An 8,587-nucleotide genomic window follows, 5' to 3' on the forward strand; every position below is an offset into this window, starting at 1 on the left:
CAGCAAAGGCCATGAGCCCAACATCATTCAGACTGTGGTGTGCCGAATTAGCTGTGCCTCTTGCCAAACTCTTTTCCTGTAGAGTTATAACACTGACATTTTCCCAACTATGTTGAAAATTGTTCTGGTATGTCATAGAGTCATAGAGCACAGAAACAAGCCTTTTGGTCCATTTGGTCCAAGCCGACCTAGATGCCCATCTAAGCCAGTCCCATTTGCCCGCATTTGACCCATACCCCTTGAAACCTTTCCTATCCATGTACCTGTCAAAATGTCTTTTAGATGTTATTATTATTCCTGCCTCAACCACTTCCTCTGGTAGCACCAACCTCTGTGTGAAAAGTTGCCACTCAGGTCCCTATTAAATCTCTCCCCTCTCACCTTAAACCTATGCCCTCTAGTTCTTGATTCACCAACCCCAGGAAAAGACTGTGTGTACTCACTCTATCTATGTCCCTCATGATTTTATACACCTCTATAACAGCACCCCTCAGTCTCCTACACTCCAGTGAATAAAGTTCTAGCCTGCCCAACCTCTTGCTATAATCCACTCTCCTGAGTCTTGGCAACATTCCCAAAAACAGGACAAAGCCAATCCGACTAATTACCACCAATCATTCCACACTTAATCATCAGCAGAGTGATAGAAGGTGCCGTTAGTAGCACCTACTCACCAATAACCTGCTCACTGATGGATTTTGACAGGGCCACTTAGCCCCAGGCCTCATTACACCTTCATGTAAACATGGACCAAAGAGCTGGTGTCCAGAAGAAAGGTGAGAGTGACAAGTAACCCAAGTGCCAGGCAATAATCTGCTCTGACGGGGGTGGGGGGGGGAGTCTAATTGAGCCTCCAGCATTTACACCCTGTTGGGGTGGTCACCACGGACCAGAAGTTGAACTGATCCAGCTGTGGCTACAAGAACAGGCCAAAGGTTGGGCACCCTGTAGTAAATGAGTATCCCAGAGCCTTCCTACCATCTGCAGGACCCTGATAGAACACTCTCCACTTGCCTGGATGTTTGAACAATGTTCAAGAGTCAAGGAGTCATAGTGTGTCATACACCACAGAAACAGGCCCTTCAAACCACCTTGTCCATGCCGACAAAGGTCTACCTGAGCGAGTCCCATTTGCCTGCATTTGGCCCACATCCTTCCAAGCCTTTCCTTTCCATGTACCTGTTCAAATGTCTTTTAAACATTGTAACTGTACCCACCTCTACCACTTCCTCTGGCAGCTCAACACCATCCAGCCCACTTGGTTGGTACCTCATCCACCAGAACATTAATTCCTGCCACACTGTACCATTACAAAATGCACTGCAGTTACTCACCCAGACCACTCCAACAGCACCTAGAGGTTCTGATACCAGGCCATTGACCCCAAACACTACTCTGTTTTTCTCCCTCCACAGTCATTATCTGATCACTTCCAGTATCTCAGACCTATGTCCTCCACTACCTAGAAGGCCAAGGCCTAGGTTCCCCTCCATGTATTCCACTATGCTGACTGGGAAATATATGGCTATTGCTTGGTTAGGTCTAAACCCTGGAACTCCCTTTACCCAACACTGTGTCAGAAGAATGTCGAGGTCACCTCGCTACAGGAAGGATGTCGAGGCTTTAGAGAGGGTGCAGAGGAGGTTTACTAGCATACTGCCTGGATTAGAGGGCATGTGCTATCAGGAGAGGCTGGACAAACTTGGGCTCTTTTCTCTGGAGCAGCAGAGGCTGAGGGGTGATCTGTTGGAAGTGTACAAAATTATGAGCGGCATAGATAGGGTGGACAAGCAATATCTTTTTCCCATTATTCAGCGATCCAATACCAGGTGAGGTATATCCAATACCAGGGGTAGGATCAGAACAGACATGAGGAGTACGTTTTTTACAGAGAGTGGCGGATGCCTGATAGGGTGGTGGAGGCAAATTCATTGGGGGCTTTTAAGAGGGGCTTGGATGGGCACATGAATGAGAGGAAAATGGAGGATTTCTGCAGGTAGAAGGGATTAGCTATGTCGGCACAACATTGTGGGCCGAAGGGCCTGTTCTGTGCCGAATTGTTCTATGTTCTATGTTTAAGAAGGAGCCCTCACCACCACTCTCCCCCCTCTCTCTCCCTCCCCAGTCTCTCCCCCTCTCTTTCCCCCTCTCCCCCCTCTCTCCCCTTCCCTCTCTCCCCCCTCTCAAGGGCATTTAGGAAGGTACATTAAATGACCGCCCTGTCAGTGAGTTTGGTCCTTCTACAGATAACAGACCCCGCAGGGGAACCGAGCAAGTGTCCCGGTGGTGCCAGCTCTTACCGGGACTCAGTGAATCTGGACTCGGCGGACTGATCGGGCATTAAAATAATGGTTGGGGTGTCAGCGGGAAGCCTTCTTACTGGAGCGTCTCATTCTTGGCAGCGTTTCTGGCCGCGGCTGAGGTCAGCGGGGAGTGCGGTGGGGTCTGTTCGCGCACAAAGGCGCGGGGTTACCGGAGGTTCTGTAGCAACGAGCCAGAGACGGGATGCAGACACCGAGCGGGGAGTAAACACTCAGAGCGGGGATTTATACACAGGAGTGGGAATATACAAGGGAAGGTGGATGGATGCCCGGATTAAGGATATAACACCGAAAATTGGGATGGAGATGATGGAGCAGGGATATTCATCTGGGTCAATGACATCTGGATCTGGGATAATCTTCAAGAGCTGGAACAATCATCAAAAATGGGGATAAAAAGCGGGGGCAGGGTTTATCACCCAGAGCAGAGCGGGATTAAACAGTTCATCCTAATTGGGATCATTATAGAGAACTGGGATGGTTACCTGAAACAGGGAAAATGGTCAGGAGCAAGGGCAAATGCAGTGTCAGGGATTCACAGAGCTGGGGTAATCACTGGGAGGAGAGATAGTTCACAGGGTACCCAGATCAGGGATACACATCCAGTGCCGGGCTAATGCCTAGAGTGAATGTCTGAGTAATTATAATCGCCTAGAGCAGGGCTAATCCTTCAATGCAGGGATAATCTCACAGTGCCGGGGTAATTACCCAGAGCAGGGAAAAATAAACTGGTAGGGGAGAAAATCATCTGGATAGCCATCCAGAGAAGGGATGAACATATAACACTGGGATAAACACCAGACCAGGAATAATCACCCAGAACTAGAATTATCACCCTGTGCAAGGACTTTAGTTGGAGAATTCAGGGAGGGGCGCTGTGAAATTCTACAACGTGTTATCATTTAGAAGGAGGAGGTATTAAATGGTTAAGCAAGATTAAAGGTGGATAAATCCCCAGGGTTGGGTTGGATACATCCCCAGATGTATCCCAGGTTTCCTTGGGAAGCAAGGGAGGAGATTGCTCGGGTCCAACAGGGATTTTTAAATCTTAGCTGGATGCAGGTGAGGTGACAGATCACTGGAAGATGCCAAATGTGGTACCTTTATTCAAGGAATGCAGCAGGGATAAACTGGGTAAAATATCAGTGGTAGGGAAGTCATTGGAAAAATTCTGAGGGGCAGTATTAATCTACATCTGGAACGGCAGGGATTAATCAAAGATAGTTAGCATGGTTGTGTTGTGGGGAGATCCTGTCCAACCAATGTGACTGAATTTTTTGAAGAGTTAACAAAATGTATTGATGAGGTCAATGGAGTTGATATAGTCTACAGGGACTTTGGTAAGGCATTTGACAAGGTCCTACACTGGGGGCTAATCTAAAAGGTTCCAAAACTGGATTAGTAATAGGACACGCAGGGTGATGGTGGAGAGTTGTTTAGTGATTGGAAGCCTGTGACCAATAGTTTGCCACAGGGAGCAGTGCCGGGACTGTTTGTTATATATAAGTTAATGATGTGGCTAATAATGTGGGATGTGTGATTGCTAAGTTTGTAGATGGCACAAAAATTAGTGGTGTTGTTGATTGTGAGGAGGATAGTCATGGGTTACAGGATGAAACTGATTAGTCGGTAAATTGGTCAGGTCAATAGCAGATGGAATTTAATCCTGATAAGTGTGAGGTGATACACCTTGGGAGGACATATACAATGAATGGTAGCGCCCTAGGGAGTATTATAGAACGGAGGGGTCTGGGGTACGGGTGCAAGAATCCCTGAAGCCACAGGTAGACAAAGTGGTGAAGAATGCATAAGCGATGGTTGCCTTCATTAGCCAGGGCATGGAATATAATAGCAGAGAGGTTTTGGTTATAGCTTTATAAAACAATAGGCCACAGATTACTGGGTTCAGTTTAGGTCACCACACTACAGGAAGGACAAGGTTGCAGAGGAGATTCACTGGGATGTTGTCTGGGATGGAGCACTTCAGTTATAAAGAGAGACTGGAGAGGCTGGCTTTGTTTTCTTTGGAGCAGGATAGGCTGAGGGGTGATCTGATAGAGGTACACAAAATTATGAGGGACATAGACAGATAGTAGGAAACATTTCCCATGGCAGAGGTATCCAAAACTAGAAGGCATAGGTTTAGGGTAAGAGTTTTAGGATCTGAGGAAGAACTTTTTCACCCAGAGGGTGGTTGGAATCTGGACGCATAGCCTGAATGGGTGCTGGAGGCAGGTAATCTCATAACGTTTAAGAAATTTCTAGGTGGGCACTTGAATCACCAAGGCATAGATGGGTATGGACCAAGTGCTAGTAAATAACATCAGTGTAAACAGGTACTTGATGGTCAGCAGGGACACAGAAGGCTGAAGGGCCTATTCTGTGCCGTATGAAGAAGAGCCACCAGGAGCAGGTATAATCACCCGGGACAGGGATAAATATACAGACTTGGGATAATCCATGTGGAATGGGAATAAACACGCAGGGATAGTCACCCAAAACAAGGATAAAGACCCATAGCTAGGATTATCATTTGGAGCACGGACAAACATCCTACTCCAGGCTATTCACCCAGTGCAGGAATAAACACCGAGATTGGGAATTAAGTGCAGAACAGGAATAAACACCTGGAGCAGAGGTAATTGTCCAGGCGGGGAAATCACCTGCAGCTGAGATTATTGCTCAGAGCTGGGTTGATTATAAGGACTAGGAATAAGCATCCAGTACAACAAAAAAAACTGGAGCAGGAATTATCATTCCGAGCAGGAATAACTACCCAAAGCAGGGATGGAAATATGCAACAGGAATAATTATCAAGAGCAGGGATGAACACATGGAACAGTTTCAAACACGCAGTGCAGGGTTGGGAAGGTTACACACAGCTAGGATAGACACCCATGCAGGGATAATAATCTCCTTTAGGGACAATGACCCACAACATTACCCACAGCAGAAACAAACATGCAGGTCACTGATAAGGGCACGCAGGAGGTTTAAACATCCAGAGCAGCGATAATCACCCAGAGAAAAGATAATCACTCAGAGCTGGGATGATCACCTGCAGCTGGGATCATCATCTGGAGTAAGGATATTCCCACTGGATTGTTTTCTTTGGAGCGTCAGAGGCTGAGGGGCGACTTGATAGAACTATATAGAACGATGAAAGGAGGGTAGGTAGTCGGAGCCTTTCTCCCAGGGTGGAAATGTCAAATACTAGAGGGCATAGGTTTAAGGTGAGAGGGGGGAAAGTTTAAAGGAGATTTATGAGTCAAGTTTGTTTACGTAGAGGGTGGTTGGTGCCTGGAACACGGCGCCGGGGAGGTGGTGGAAGCAGAAACGCTAGCAATGTTTATGAGGCATTTAGACAGGGACATGAACAGGCAGGGAATGGAGGGATACAGACCATGTGCAGGCAGATTGGCATCAAGGTCAACACTGACATAGTGGGCCGAAGGGCCTGTTCGTGAGCTGTACCGTTCTATGTTCTCATTGGGATAAGCACACTGAGGGCTAAGATAGTTAACAGAATTATCTGGAGCAGGGATGACCACCCAGAGGTGTGATAAACGTCCAGATCAGGGATAAATAGCAGCACTTGGGATATACATTGGAAGCAGGAATAATCATCTGCATCAGGGATTATCTTCAAGAAGTGGGATTAAACATGCGGACCAGGAATAATCCATCAGTGCAGCAAAATTCATCTCCAGCAGGAGTAAACACCTGGGTCAGAGATAATCACCCAGAGCTGGGGAAGTGCTCAGAGCTAGGATAAACACATGTCAGGGACGATTACCCAGACCGGTGACAAATACTCAGTGGAGTAAAATTCACTGAGGGCAGGGGTAATCACCCAGAACAGGGACAAACACTTAGGGTAGGGATAATTGCATGGAACAGGGATAATCACCCAGAGACTGTGGATAACCAGCTGGAAATGTAATAATGACCTGGTTGTAGGATAAATACCCAAAAGAAGGGATAAACACCTACAGCATCCGAATCAAGGAAGATCACCGAGAGATGGGATAAACAAGCAGAGCTGGGATAATCACCCAGTGATGTGATAATCGTGCAGAGACAGATCAAATATAAACAAATCACGGGTAGTGCCTGCACCTGGGGTAAACACACTGATAAACATTCAGAGCAACGATAAAATCCTGCTGTTGTAAATAGCCAGACTACAGATAAACCCTTAGTTCTGGAGTAAACAGAGTTGAGATAGTCACCAGTTGCAGTGATCATCACCCAGAGTAGGTTATCATCTAGGCCAGGGATGGTCATCCTAGAACAGTGGTTGACACACAAAGCTGGAATAATTAATCAGAGCAGCAATAATCACCTGGAATAGGGGAAATCACATAGATCTGCAATAAACATTTGGATCAGGATAATCACCACTGCAGGGATAACAATCAAATGAGGGACTGATAACTAGAGCTGGAATAAACACCAGGACCAGGATTAAACACTCAGGGCAGGGATAAAGAACCAGAGTGAGGACTTGAAGCAGAGATAGCTACCTGGATCTGGGATAACCACACAGTACAAGGATACTCACCCAGAACTGGGATATTCATCCAGAATGGGGATTGACACAGAGTTGGGATTAATATCTGGACCAAATATCTGGAGCAGGAATAAACACCGAAACAGGCAAAAACACCCAGATCTGGGATAACCGTGCAGGATAGAGATTGACACAGGGCTGGAGAGCTGGGATTACCATCTGGACCAAGTATGGAGCAGGGCTAATTTCCCCCACATTGACCTCATCATCCACCTCAGAACCCATAGAAAATGGAGTGGAACGAAGTCATCCTTCAGCCCAAAAGACTGTTTAAGATAAGAATTAACCAGAGCTGGGATACGTTCCCAGTGCAGTGATAATCACCCGGAGCTGGAATAAACACTCCAAGCAGGAATAATCTCAGAACCAGGATAATTATTTGAAGCAATGATAAACATCTGGATCAGGGATAATCATCCAGAACAGGAATAATCACCCTGGGCTGGGATAATCCTTTAGAGCAGGGTAATTGCCATGGTCAGAGATAATCATTCAGTAATCTCTTGGGTAGGGTTAATTACCCAGATCAGGGATAATCACCAGAACTGGGTTAACTACCCAGAGCTGGAATACTTATTAAAATCCGTGATAGTCACCCAGGGCTGGAAAAATCACCCAAAACTGGGATAAAAACCCAGTAATCTCGAGATCAGGGATAAATTCACAACACAGGAATAATCACCTAGAGCTGCAGTTAACACCTGGAGCGGGGATTTTCATCTGCAACTGGGATTAGTACTCAGAGCAGGGATCATATGTGATACATTTTGATTTGGTTCTGAGATATACATTATTTGTAAAACCCAGAATTATTTTTCTTATATTTTTATAAAGCAGTAATATTTAAGGACTCATTGATTTTGGGTGGTCTTTTGTATGCTATTTTTGCAAGGTTGTTGGGAAACTGAGCAGGATGCTTCGTTGTATTGTGAGGACAAATACCTTCTAAAGTAGAAATCAATACTTACTTTAAACTAGGATTCTGTAGAACTGCCTCCAGAGCTTTAGTTTTCTGTAATGGGTGTGATATAGTGGAGGTTTGTGCACAACGAAAGATCTGGATATTTAGGATAGGTAGAAGAGGGACCAAGATGAAATAGGTTAGGTGACAGCAACCCACTTTTTTTTGCAGGGATAATTATTCATAGCTGAGCTAAGTATCTAGAGTAGGTTATCACCCAGAGCACAGATAATCACCCAGAGCTGGGATAAACACCAGAGTGGAGATAATTTCAAGGGCAGGGAGTGACACACTGCTGCAACCTGCAATGAGTATTTATTCAGTACAGCTTTCAAAAAGAAAAGTGTCTTCACTCAGTTGGAATGGACAAGTGATAGCACCTCCACAGCTTCCTGGATCCTGTTCATTGCCTTGTGAAATTGGGAAGAAATTCCCAGAGAATTTGTTTCATAAATTGACCTAAACCTCATATCTAATTTGTTGCCTCTCAATGTGTTCAGAGTCTGCTATGTCTGGGACTGGGAAATCTGGATGTCATTCCCTCTGTTCCTATGTGGTGTTAGTAACTGGTCATTCCTCACTGGGTGAGTCAAATATAATGAACGTTTGATACTGCTGCTGACAGAAGAATGAATTTTAGTTTCTATGTGGATGCTATTATTTAAGATAAACTACCTACATGTAAAGAAAATTTAGCTGTTAGATTATTTGTGATTAATGCATTTCATGATT

Source organism: Pristis pectinata, chromosome 33 (genome assembly GCF_009764475.1).
Source record: "Pristis pectinata isolate sPriPec2 chromosome 33, sPriPec2.1.pri, whole genome shotgun sequence".
NCBI classification, from domain to species: Eukaryota; Metazoa; Chordata; class Chondrichthyes; order Rhinopristiformes; family Pristidae; genus Pristis; species Pristis pectinata.